Raw genomic sequence first — 13461 nt, 5'->3', positions numbered from 1 at the left:
AAGCCTTCAATGTCCACGATCTCCGCACTAGCCACAGGAACGCGGCAGTCTACGGCCGCATGGCTGCCAGCCTGGCCGCCAAGGGCCACCAGCGCAGCCGGGAGCAGGTGCACTGGAAAATTAAGGACTTGCGGCAGTCCTACTCCCGGGCCTGCCTGCCAGGGGCCGACCCGGAGGCGTGCCCCCAATTCCAGGCTCTGGACCGCATCCTGGGGGCTCATGCCGTCCCTGCCCCCCGGGAGGTGATAGACCCCGGGGCAGAGGGACCGCTCCCAGACACGGAGGAGGAGGAAGAGGAAGAGGAGGAGGGCTCCGAGAGCCAGGAGCCTGCCAGCAGCCTGCCCAGGACCCAGGACCCCCGAGGCACCCCACAGAGGCCTGTGTCGTCCGAGGACGGGGAGGCGTCCACATGTGAGTACCATCATGCTCCCCTTATGTGTACGGGGGGCTGGGGCGAGAGGGAGCCCAGGGACTGTGCGCCTGGGCCTTGCCCGCCACGGAGCAGCAGCTGGGGATCCTGCAGGGGCCCTGGCCTTGCAGAGGGGACCTGGGTTTCACACACCCTGGGACAGCAGCACCCGGTTGATGGCCTTGACCACCTGCGGAGAGAGACACAGCAAAGCGCCAATCAGTAGGGCGCCCGGGTGGCTGGGAGCATTCGTGTCCTGGCAGTGCCCCGTGCCCCACTCCCGGAAGCAACCCCCCTGGCGGCGTGTAGTACGGCCGGGACAGACCGACCCCTCCGGTGCGGGGCGCTTTCGCCTCCTCCCGCCCCCCCTTTGTCCCTGGGGCGGCCCATCCCCTCCTTGCAGCCTCCCTCCCGCCCCAGCACAGTGGCCGATGAGTGCCATACCTGCATGAGCACCGCTCCATCGGTGGATCTCCCCACGCCGAACTGGTTCCCGACGGATCGGTAGCTGTCCGGAGTGGAGAGCTTCCAGAGGGCGATGGCCACCCGCTTCTGGAGGGGGATGGCAGGCCTCATGCGAGTGTCCCTTCTGCGCAGAGCAGGGGCGAGCCACTCGCAGAGCTCCCGGAAGGTGTCCCTCCTCATCCTGAAGTTCTGGGTACACTGTCGGTCTTCCCAGCACTCCAGGACGATTCGGTCCCACCAGTCGCTGCTGGTGTCCAGACGCCAGACGCGGCGGGGCACGCCGGTGCCGGGGCGCTGCCGCGGTTCCTCCACGGCCCCCAGGGCAGCCAGGTGGAGAGGCAGGGGGCTGACGTGCACCAAGTGGTGCCAGGCAGCCTCGAGCCATTGCTGGCAGGCTTGCAGCAGCAAGTCCAGAAAGTGCACCAGAAGGTGCAGGGTGAGCTCTGGCTCCATGTTGCCACCTGCGGCGGCATCCCCGAAGGGAAGCACCGACACAGACGAGCACAGAGACCAACGCTTTGCTGTCCCTCAGCGAGGTTGGCAAGCAAGCAGGAAAAGCTGAGAACCGGCTGTCCGGGGGGGGGGGTCCCTTTAAGCACGAGCCTCAGATAGCCTCAGACAGCAGCCACACAACGCAACTACTGACCTGTTGCCCTGCCGGAACCGGTTTCAGCTGCCCTTAAATGCGCCCCTGCGTCCAATCAGTGTGGACGCGCTAGTTCGAATTAGCAAAACGCTAATTAGAACTAGTTTTTAGTTCTAGATGCGTTAGTTCGAATTAGCTTAGTTCGAATTAACTAATTCGAACTAAGTTAGTTCGAATTAGCGCTATAGTGTAGACATACCCAATTAGAATTGCTAGAAAGTATCTGTCAGAATTAGAATTTGCTAGAAAGTATAGTGACATTTTGTATATGCAAAGGTAACAACACAGCTATCTATACATTACAGTGCCATGCTGACAGTCCATTATTCCCATTATACATAAGTTTAAAATAGGAATATATCTCCATACTTCAGTGCTCACTGTTACCTACTTATACACTGTCAATACTTGCCTAGGGTGTGTCTACATAGCACCCTAAACTCAAAATAAGATACAAGTTTTGAATATATTTTGAAATAGCTTGTTTTGAAATTTGGCATGTATACACAGCGTCAAATTTTGAAATAACGTGCTTTTTCAAGCCATCCCTTAACTCTCATGCAACAAAGTTTACTGGGATGACAAAATAACGGGTGGCTTGTGTAGACATGGCGTAGCTATTTTGGGATACTGGAGGTATCCCGAAATAGCCATGCATTGTAGACATTCCCCTATAGAAAATCGGGTTCATTTAGATATCATAAGTGATGTCCTTTTTTAGCATATCAAAATTTCACTGTTCCAGCTATAAATAAAAACAAATTGGCCTAGCTGGGAATTCTATTAATACCATGAACTTGGTATGATGTAATTGAAACCATACTTTCCATCCTTCCAAAGCTACTGTTTCTTCTAGCATTAAGCTAAATACATAAATATTTTAATTGTATTTCTCTGCATAACTTCTTTTAAAATGGAATATTTCTTAAGTGTAGTTTCATTCAAGTGATTACTTTTCCACATTCAGAGACATATGCATTGCCAACACCTTCAATCCATTTCCATAAATATTCCAGCAACCTCTTGGCGCTTATAGGTATTCCAGTTTCCCTAAAATTGTTCTCATAACTTCAGATTGACTTGTTTGTTAAAACTATTTATAAGCAATCAGGAGTAGATATTTCCTTGCACAGGAATAGTACTTGCATGATGGTTTTAGAAAACACTTTAAATAAATTTACTTTTTAAAAAAAATAAATCATATAATAGGAACAACTGTGCACATCTTACCCTGGGGAATAACTGTTTAACATAAATTTAGTTATTTTATTTAAAAATATATTTGAATACTGTAGTATTTGCGTACAGATATTTTAAAGGTTCAGGCCACAGAGTGGAAACCCAGCTAGATAATGGAATCTGATTTCATTTATTAGACTTTTGTTTTAAAGTGTGGTTTAGTTTTAGAATGAAACTTGTGGAATCCAGTTTGCACAGCAATCGTAATTTGAAGGTCAATAGCAACTTAAAATGCTCTCCCATATGCACATCATTATTGGGATGATGCTTTTGTATATTGGTCACTTATTACTTCTGGTCACAGACAAATAGAAAAGTATAAGTAATAAAGAAGTGAATATCCTACAGAAGACAGACTGATTTTTTTCCTTTACTGTCTGTGACTGTAGACATTGTTTGATTACTGGAAGAAAAGGTATCAATTAAAAACAATTATAATGAGAATTCAGAAGAAAGCACAATCCAAAAATATTTGGAATAGCACAGCAAAGTTCAATATACACCATTTATGAAATGAAAATAAAATAACAGTGTATTCACTCTAATGTTGTTCAATGCACTAAACATCTTTAAATGTTAAGAATAAGGTGAAAAATTATCTTGTCTAAGAAAACGTAATTTAACAGGGCTCACGCATTATGTGAGTTATAAATAAAGAGAAATTCTGCCACCCCTTACTCAAATTGAATAACAACTTCTCTGTGATTTGTTCTGTTGAAGTCAATTGGAACTATTCTCAGCATAAGGTAAAACTGAATGTGTGAAAGAGTGTCAAAATCTGCTAAAACGTAGTTTATTATTTGTGTATAAGGAAGGCCTAATCCTATGATCACATTAAAATAAATGTTATGGAAGTTTGGCCATTGACTTCAATGGAGCAAGATCATACTTAGAATACCCACAGGCTTTATTATTAAAATATTCATTATTTCCACATAATGTCTTTTTAGTTCACTGCTCTTTCCTTTCTGTACACTCACCCTTTAGTCATGAGTAAAATAATAAGAGTAATATATTTGCATTTATGTCCTGCAAATCATAAATAAGAGAAGTCAAATACATAGGGCATTTTAAAAGGGTTCAGAAACTGCTTTGTCTTCATGAGATGAGTATATCAACACACTGAGAAGATTAGCTGTCTACCTAGACTAATATTTCTTTATCATCAAGCTTTATCAGGATTGAATCTCCTAATTTAAGCTTGAGTAAGCTTAGGGATACATTCCAAAAGTTAAAGGCAAAAGCCTGAGAATGCTTAGAGTTAGCATCTCTCAACTACCATCCTTTAAGCAGGGCCACTCAGAATGGAGCGGTACCTCTAAAGCTGGCAGAGTTGTTCTGATCTGTTGACCATAAGATTTGAGCTGGGCTTACTTTAGTGAGTGAGCTTAGCCATACTAATGTAGATTTTTTGCTGCTGTTATAGAAATCTCTTAACAACAGTATGTTCTGCTCTCTACACTTCCCTTGCAGGTGATGAGGGCTGGAAGTAATGTGTTGGAAATTGTACCATATCCCAAGCTAGCAAACTGTGGCTTGCCAGTAGTGAATTTTCTTATGGAATGTCAAATTGAGAAAAGATGTGTTATTTTTTCTATGACTAACTGAGTTGTGGATCAAGTGAGATTTCTACATATCTGGAAAAAAGCCGTAGTTATCAGCTAAATATGTCCGGGGCATTCTACAGGCTTGCTGTGCTTCTAGGCAAGGTGGGGAGGGGGCTTGGCTCCAGGCTCCCTGAAGGGGCACCCCCCAACCCTTCACCATCCCTTAGCACTGACTAGACTGTGCTACCCAGTCTGCACTACACAGGGCTCTGGCGATGATTTAAAGGTCTCACTCTAGCTGCTGCTGCTGTTGCAGTGTGTGGGAGCCCCAAGCCCTTTTGAATCACCAATTGCCCTTGTTGCCCCATCCCCATCGGCAGGCCTGGATATGTTTCTTCTCTTCAGCAGGACTGGTGCTGTTTTTTTAACCAAAGTCTGCTGGATAGAGCTGTGAGTATGAAAAGTCACTTGATTTGTAAAAGCGGTGAGGAGTCCTGTGGCACCTTATAGACTAATTGAAGTGTTGGAGCATAAGCTTTCATGGGCAAAGACACTTGATTTGTGTTTTTCTGGAGACACCACTTTGTGTTTTTGTGTATGTGGGGCCATCATCACACTGATATTCAGGGTTATTCCCAGGATTAAATAAGGTCATGCTGCCTCATATACCTTCTTTAATATGTAATTTTGGCTGGACTATAGGACCGTGTTGATACAATTTCTGAAGAAAGTTAGGTATTCAGCTTTAGAGAACTCTCCCATGGTATCTTCGAGGCACAGAAGTCATGTGCTGGATGTGGGTCCTATGTTACATGGCTGGGCCAAAAGAGTTTTATGAACTCATGTTTAGTTTGCAGTTGAATATCAATTCTAATTCATGTGGTAACACTGGCATGTGATGCAAAATGGCACCCACATATGCCATTTTGTCTATCTTGGTCATGTGACTTGATCTCAATGGTGAATAGAGAGGACTTCTCAAAAAAGTTATAAGCCAACACTAAGAACTTCCTGGGTGCATATTGAAGCAGGTTCATATCTCTTGGTTTATACCTGCTGTTTGAAGGTTACCTCGGCTAGGTCTTTACAACACAAGTGATTTGTAGACTACAGTGAATTTGAAATTATCAAGACACAAAAAATACCTTGTCAATTATTCATGTACTTATATGGTCATCCAGTATTCTCTCTATATTGAATTGAACTTGATTTTGGCATCTGAAAGCTGTCTGGAACAATATTCTACAGGTGCCCAATTATGTCCAGGTAATTGGAATAGCACCCTACTAAGACAATAGCTGTTAGCATCTGCTGAAACAGCTGTAGACTTCGAATCATCATAAAATGCCAGAACTGGGGATATAGTCAATAGATTCTTTAAAATCTCAAAAGCAAACTCTTATGCTTTATTCCATTTCTTCATGGTGTCTGTTTTAAGTAGTTTAAAAAGCTTTTTAATGACAGGTTAAGTATGAATTTCCTCTACATTTTATAATGCACATGAACCACATCAGTTCTAATATATTTTATGTGATGGTGTTTCAAATATAGCTTTGACATTCTTATAGATATGTTTGTATTCCCTCTATTGGTTGCAAGCCCTGACTATCATAGCTTATATTTTTCTCTGTTTAGTTTTATTCTTTGTGATAATTCTTGGGGTAATTTTGTTACACTATGCTTCTAGCAAGGGGGAGTCCTGCTTGTGCTTCGCTGGTGTCACCTCCCTAGCACTGCAAACATTTGAGCCACTGTCCATACATTTCACAGCAATATTAAGGACCAGCATGAACGCCCACTTTCATTTTAAACCTTACATGATAACCTCACGTGATACTCTTTACTAAACTAGAATGTACACACCAGACTTGAGATTTCTGTAACCCCTTGTCTGACATTAAGAGATCCTTGGGTCACAATCCTCCATCTCCAAATGCTTTCAGAACTGTTTTAACTCTTCCTCTTTTAGTGTTCCTCAGATTCTCCATAAACTAATATTATAGACATATAAACCTTCATTTCCCTCAGATCTTGTAAAGTCTCATTTATTTTCCATTGGAAACCTTTTGAGACATATCTGGTGTCAAATGGGAGATTTAAAAAAAGCACTATCCTCTGAATAGTACTATAAAAGTTGTCATATCAACACTGTCATTGTAGAGTAGAACTTGTTAGAATTAATTAGCTTCATCTAATGAGGAGACCATTGCTGTAACCAACGATTGGCCTGGATTCTCCTGGAAGCAACATCAGCAAGGCCAGGGGTGTGTAGGTGGGGGTATCTCTGCACCCCCGGAAGGGCTAGAGCTGAAGTTCATCAGCCCTAAGCACCACCCATACCATGCTGTGGTGCCCTATAGCCCTGAGAGTTGTGTGGAGCACTCGGTGCAGTGCTCCAGCAGCAATTCAAAGGGGCCCAAGTTTCTGGCTGTTGCTGCAGTAGTGGCAACCAGGAGATCCATGCCCCTTTGAATCCTTGGGCCCTGGGGCAATTGCCCACTTTAAACCTCCCTCTCCCTCCCCCCCATCAATTAACCTGGTTGTCAACTATTTTCCAATGATTATTTATAGCAATCCTGGAGATTTTAATAGGATATTTTAAGAAAATGACATTACAACGTATTAAAAAAATCACAGAATCATAGAATACTAGGACTGGAAAGGACCTTGAGAGGTCATTGAGTACAGTGTCCTGCCCTCCCAGAATAGCTTTAATTAGATTTGTCAACCCTTCCTGTACCAAATAACTTAGGCTGTGTCTAGACTGCAGGGTTTTTTCGAAAAAAGTAGCCTTTTTTTAAAAAAAACTTCACCTGCGTCTAGACTACAGCCGCGTTCATTCAAAATTAAATCGAAAGAACGCGGCTTTCTTTTGACGGCGGTACACCTCATTTCATGAGGAAGAACGCCTTTTTTCGAAAGTGCTCTTTCGAAAAAAGGCGTTCTTGAATGCAAACAGGGCTTTTTCGAAAGTACTGCTTGCAGTCTAGATGCTCTTTTTCGAAACAGGCTTTCAGTCTAGACGTAGCCTTAGAGATTATATATTCTCTAGTGAGAAGAATATACCTTTCTCTCCTTAATTTGCATTAAACCTTATTAGCGCTATGTCTGCATTGGTGTATGCTTTCCCCCAACTTATATCACATAGATATATTGAGTTATTGATTCAGTTCTGAAGTCTATTACACTATTCTTCTCCATGCTATTGAGTTCTTCCTTCACTTTTGGAAAGAGTGGTTGAAACATAATTGGAGATGAGATGAGTACACAGGGTATGGTTCCTTTTTCAGTAGGATCGTACTGGTTTTTCTTTAATCAGAGCAGTTCCTTCAAACTGTCCCAACTTCTCTGACAGATTGTGTGAATTATATCTAAAAGGCTGTCTGTATCAGACTGTTATGGTGGGGGCACACCTCAGGTTTGTAAGAAGAGCACTGCATGTAGCTATATAGCTGAGTGAGGCCTTGAAAGAGCACTTTTATGATTTTACAGTGTTTGTCATTGATCCTTTGAGTTGGGTCATTCTAAGTGCTTTCAGAACTGCTAGACATTCTGCAACATATTTTGTGAGCTAATAAAGCTTAATTATTATCCAAAAAATAGAATTGTATACAGTAACAAAGTCACTTAAAAGAAAAAAATCTGCTCAATTTAAAAGCAAATATATTACAAATTGAGCAAATTAGTAGAACAGAACTTTACAATGGAAGAGAGCATTTTTGTCCATTTTACCTACACATACAGTAACCTGTGGCTTTTACAGGTCAATTTATCTGAAGCGTGGGTGTCCCTATTGTCCACCGAGCAAGGAGTAGGTAGAGATAGGGATGTAGTCCCCTGAGATCACAGGGAATGTTGATGAGGGAAGGGTGCAGGGAGATGCTAAAATTGAGTTCTCCATGGACTACTAAAGCAGGAGAACCTGTGACTGTTGAACTTGTAGGTCCACAAGAATCTGCAGCATTTATGTTTGCTGTTGGAGAAACCCCATTATGCCTTCGTACATATCCCTCTCCTTTTCTACTGGGACTCTTAGGCCTTTTTCTCATCTACTCTTTCCCTCTTCATACAGTCTGAAATATTCCCCCTGAAGATTCTTTGTCCATATTGAGTCCTCATGTTTCTTCCCCTTATCGGGACCAGATGTCCTGCAGGTGTGGAGGGAAATTCCTAAATGCCGCAATGGCAGCAGGTGCATATAAAGCATACAGTTGTACCATTGTCTACATAGTAAAAATGGAAAGCAAAAGTTAAGGTTCTTCTTCAAGGTCATGTCTATAAGAAGAAATTATTTTTAAATAAGTAAACTCAAAATAACAACTCCAAAAATAACTATTTAAAAATAAGCTTATTCCCCAAGGAAAGCAAGAGTACAGATTTCAAAATAATCAGTCTGTCATTTCAAAATAATAGGCCTGGTAGTGTGGATGCTCTGCTTATTATTTCAAAATAATGGGGTTATTTCAAAATAACTCCCTAGTGTAGACCACAGCCAAGAGATATCCTTGTGGGTGCTACACTTTGGGTGTCAGTGAGCTTCTGTACTTTCAGTTGGAGATTTCTACAACAGTCCTCATACTGTTTGAGCATGCACAGTCTCTGCCTCATGAGCTGGTCCTGTCTTAATAGCACACATATGACTGGTCTCTTAAGTTCCTTCTCTACTGTCCCTGGCCTGAGACAGAGCTCAGCAGACTCATCTGAGATAGTTTTTCCTTAGTTTTATATTCTGGTAATTCAGATAATTTCTTTCCCTTCTGAAATCCATTAAAATAAGTTTTTCTCCTCTCATTATTCCCATCAAGTAGCTGAACAGTACTGACTATGCCTAGTCCTCCACGTTTTAAGCATTGTACTATGTGCAGGGATGTCATTGTTACATTGGATGGCCACACTTAATGTATGAAGTGTTTGGGGGGAGACCCACATGTCCCAAAAATGTGCTCCTTGGAGCAAGTTAAAATATCAGGCACGGAAGGAGAGAGAACTTTGGCTTTAACTACTATAGCTTCAGAAGTGCCTCTAACTTAGGTGCAGGCTCCTTGTCAAACCACAGCCCTCTCCCCCTCCACTTCCACATTATCAATCAGAAATTGGACTGGGATCCTTTAGGCTGTAACTCAAGAAAATGGTAGCAAAAATGTTGGTTTCCCGCTGGTCAAGTAAGTCTCTCATTTGTCCTAAGATGTAGATGAGATTCTTCATGACACATCGGATGTCTTCATATGTCTCAATTACACTTTCTTGTTCTGCACTTTCTCACATTGTCAGTGTCACTCAAGCACATGACAAATCCCTGTGATGGTCCACGTCACAGAATATCATGACCGTGAAGTTTGCCAAGATCCTTCAGGTCTAACCTCTACCATGGATTTTTACCAGGTATAGGTTGGCCTTATAACATGAAAGTTCTCACCCGCAGTATCTTTTCATACCAGATGTTGTATCTTTTGCACAATCCAAAACAAAAATAAGATGCAGATAGCACATGGCCACAGCTGGGTCACAAATAACCCTTTTCACTAAATACATACCACATGCAAGATCTAGTTATATAAATGCTGCTGCTCTGGTTGTTTTTTGACAACATATAAAATGTAATACACAGTGGCTGCGTCTAGACTGGCAAGTTTTTCCGCAAAAGCCAGCTGTCTACACTGGCTGCTTGAATTTGTGCAAGAACACTGAGGATCTGATGTAAGATTGTCAGTGTTCTTCCGCAAATACTATGATGTTCCCGTTCGGGAAAAAGCCCTCTTACGCAAATGTATTTGCGCAAGATGGCCAGTGTAGACAGCTAAAAAGTGTTTTGCGCAAAAAAGCCCCGATGGCGAAAATGGCGATTGGGGCATTCTTGCGCAAAACCGCCTTTAGATTGGCATGGACGCTTTTCCGCAGAAAGTGCTTTTGCGCAAAAGTGACCGTGACAATCTAGACGCTCTTTTCCGCAAATGCTTTTAACGGAAAAACTTTTCCGTTAAAAGCATTTGTGGAAAATCATGCCAGTCTAGACGTAGCCAGTGAGTACAACTCAAACTATTTAAAAGGATACTACACATTTTCTATTTACTATCGCAAGATTCCTGGTTTCATTGTACCAAGAACTTTTAATTTACCTCCTCTCTGGATATAAATTATCCCATACTGGTTTCAGTGCCCTTTTTTGTTGAGATATCTCCTAGACCAGCTCTCTACATTAACTGTGGTAGTTAGTAAACTTTCACATAATCATAGTTTTGTGGACACCAATTTATTTATGATTTTTAATCTAGGTTCCTATGCATTTTCCCCCTTATCTATCTCTGTTTTCCTGATAATTCATCTTCTTTTTAAATGGGTTTAGTAGATTCAAAGATTTCAAGGCCAGAATGCACCACTGTGATTATCTAGTCTAACAGCCTCTTAGATAACATACATAGAACTGTCCCAAAATAATCTTTTTGAGCATATTTTTTAGAACAACATCTGATCTTGATTTAAAACTTGCCAGGAATGGAGAATCCACACTTGATAACGATTCCATCGGTTAATTAAAAATTATGCATAATTTCCAGTGTGACTTTGTCTAGTTTCAACTTCCAGCCACTGGATTCAATTTCCAGCCATTGAAGAGTGCATTATCAAATGTTACTCCCCTTGTAGGTACTTAAAACTGATCAAGTCACTCCTTAAGTTCTCTTTGTTAACTCTTTGGATGAATTGGTCTCTTTGGGTGTGTCTAGACTACATGCCTCCTTTGACGGAGGCATGTAGATTAGCCAGATCGGAAGAGGGAAATGAAGCCGCGATTAAAATAATCGCGGCTTCATTTAAATTTAAATGGCTGCCCCGATCTGCCGATCAGCTGTTTGTCGGCAGATCGGGGCAGTCTGGACGCGATGCGCCGACAAAGAAGCCTTTCTTCATCGGCACAGGTAAGCCTCGTGAAACCAGGTTTACCTGTGCCGATGAAGAAAGGCTTCTTTGTCGGCGCATCGCGTCCAGACTGCCCCGATCTGCCGACAAACAGCTGATCGGCAGATCGGGGCAGCCATTTAAATTTAAATGAAGCCGCGATTATTTTAATCGCGGCTTCAGAGTCTATCACTATGGGCACGTCTACACAGCAGGAATAACGCCAAAATAAGCTACGCAACTTGAGCTATGTCAATTTATAGCTTAAGTCAAAATAGCTTATTTCAGCTTTTGGCTCTGTCTACACAACAGGAAGTCCGAGAAAGAGCACTCTTTCTCTGACTTCCCTTATTCCTCGTAAAATGATGGTTATAGGAGTCAGAGTAAGAAGTCCTCCAGCTGAACTTTATTTTGATTTTATGTCACATCAGTTATTCTGAAATTACACTGCTGTGTAGACGTGCCCTATAATGGTATGTTTTCTATTCCTTTAATCATTTTGTAGTTCTTTAATCTGCTCAAATTTTTCAACATTCTTCCTGAATTGTTGATATCACAACTGGATATTGCCTCTTCTTTCTTCACAGGTTTTCTTCCCTGCAGTTCTGTTGCATGGCATGGCTGTGAAACCAATGCTTGTCTATTTTCACCATCAGTCCTGCCAATTTAATTCATTTTTTCTTCCTACTTTTCACTTTAATCTTCAGTTTCCTAAGCCCTAATTTTATTAGATAATGTGAGAGAAAAAAAACCAACTAGGAAGTAGATAATATGTAATACCAGAATCTTAAATATACGTATTTTTCTTTCCCAGAAATATTCTATACAACTTCATTTTTCAATATTCAGAATTTCTGATTTTTCTTCAAATGATTGCTCATGTCCATTCCATGTAGGCACGCATTGTTAGAGATATTTCCCTCAGCAGTACCCGTTGGGCCAGCGGGGAGCCCTCTGGAGTGGCACTGGTATACCGGCTGATATATACCCCTGCTGGCCCACCGCCCTCTCAGTTCCTTCTTACCTCCATGACAGGTAATTGGAACATCCCTCAGCTCTTGCTTAAGCAAATGCTGCTAGTTCTTAACTAGTTCTTTTGTTACCCATTATCAGTTAATTATCTGTTAAAAGTTGTAAATTGAGTTAGAGTAGTTATCTCTGTTTGCTGCTGCGGCACACCGTGTGCCTGTGGTGGGGCATGCTGGGACTGCAAGGATTCATATCTTGCAAAAAGTGCCACCGGCCCATGCGCTGCAGCAATCTGCATTCATCCTGCTTGAAGTGCCTGGGAGAGGCTCACCTTTCAGAGGCCTGCAAGATTTGCAAAGCATGAAGCAGGAGAGAGAATCGTACCTCAAGATCATTCTCATAGAGGCAGCCCTAAGACCAGCACCGGAGTCAGACCCGGTACCGGCATCTCAGAGCACACTGGCATCAGTGAGGGAGGCTTCAGCACACTCTCGCACCTCCCCAGCACCGCAAAGGCCTCGGCACCGGTTGCAGTCCCCAGGGCCACAGAAGAAGAAGAGGCCTAAGAGGTAGATTGTCTCCAAGGTGTTTGCCCTCCGTGTGCCCTTCAGTGGGGCACGTGGCACCATCGAGCACCGAACCCAGACCATCTCGGTCAGGCGGACGTTCATCTCCACACTGAGAGCCCAGCCCACTCAGGGACTTCCCAGAATCCTCCACTACAGAGGCCTTCAAAGCAGCCAGGGACTTGATTGAGTCATCCCCCTCGCCTCCCCTGACACTGACCACCAGGTCATGGGAATGGCCAGCACTGACCAACGTTGAGGATGCCATAAAACACCACTCAGTGTAGCCCACAACTCCAGCTCTAACATTGGCATTGACCACAGCACCAGCAACTGATTCAACCCCGGTACCTGACATGGCACGGGACATGGCCCAGGGCCCAGCTATGCCACCTCCACCTCTTTGGCACTGCACCAAACCTGAGTCGATGGCCAGACACGCTCTGACATCAGCAACGTCAGCAGAACCTTCAATGGCCTGGTCTGCTTCGGAGTACTCGACCAACTCGGAGGCAGAGTCAACGTGGTCCTCAAGAGGTTCCAGATCCTGCTCTCAGCACCGGTCCCACTCGCGGTGCTGATCGCCACACCACAGCTCCTCTGCTCACCACCATAGCAGCATTGGGCACAGCTGGTTCTGGTGCCGGTGATGCAACAAACCTGGCCCCCGCAACCTCCGAGTCAGTGGCTATTCTGGACCCCCTGGACACCAGAGCCAGGGTGCAA

Source organism: Pelodiscus sinensis, chromosome 2 (genome assembly GCF_049634645.1).
Source record: "Pelodiscus sinensis isolate JC-2024 chromosome 2, ASM4963464v1, whole genome shotgun sequence".
Classification (NCBI taxonomy): Eukaryota; Metazoa; Chordata; order Testudines; family Trionychidae; genus Pelodiscus; species Pelodiscus sinensis.
This window is presented reverse-complemented; position numbering follows the sequence as displayed.